Raw genomic sequence first — 872 nt, 5'->3', positions numbered from 1 at the left:
AAAACCAAATCAAAGGTCATCTAATGAGGTCTCAGCAGATGTGGATTTTGACTTTCTGACTTGGCCTCTGGGTCTGCTATAAAGCACTCTCATCTCATTCAGTGCCCTGAAACACACATGGACACAGACTCACTTATAGACTTTTCATGAGTTTTTGAAACAGTAGTAGCTGAGATGAGGTTATGATACTGTCTAATACTGTAGAGACTTTCGGTCTCTGTTTCCTGTTAACTCAAGATAACAGCGAACAGATTTGTCTGTTATACGTTTTACTTCAGCAGTCAAAAACAGTATCTGCAAATATTCCAAACACTCATCAGAATGGATCAGAGTCCTCCACAGGTTGATCATGTCCTCCTCCTCCACTCCTATAACACTGTCTGACTCACCATGGACAGTTAAAAAAAAAAGATGAAAATAAAGTCCACACATTCTTCTTCCTTGTCAACACCTGGAGCCCACACATCCAGGTGTGTTATGTTACATGTCTGGCACATCGTTTACCCTGCACCTTACCACATCAGTGCATCTGGTAGTTTATTACCTTGTAGTGAAAGAGGAAGAGGCCACAGAAGAGGCTGTACAGGTCAGCTGTGAGCAGAGAGAGGTTGACTGAGGTGGCACTGGTCCTCTTTATCACCACCGGCATGAAGCTGTACAGGCTGAACATGAAGGCACTGAAACCAACGTAGAGCAGACCTGCAAACACAGAGGGAGCACATTACTTTACATATACACAATATATCATATGTTCGTGTGTATGTGTGTCTGTGTCTGTGTGTGTGTACGTGTATGCATTCTCACCTATTTGCCAGTCCCAGGACACCTTTAGCAGCTCCTTGTGCTCCATGATGGCCCTGCAGAGATCAAGA

This window comes from Seriola lalandi, unplaced genomic scaffold (assembly GCF_002814215.2).
Source record: "Seriola lalandi dorsalis isolate HSWRI2012SDOR001 ecotype SW California unplaced genomic scaffold, Sedor1 jcf7180002054316, whole genome shotgun sequence".
NCBI classification, from domain to species: domain Eukaryota; kingdom Metazoa; phylum Chordata; class Actinopteri; order Carangiformes; family Carangidae; genus Seriola; species Seriola lalandi.
Note: the sequence above shows the minus strand (reverse complement) of the source record.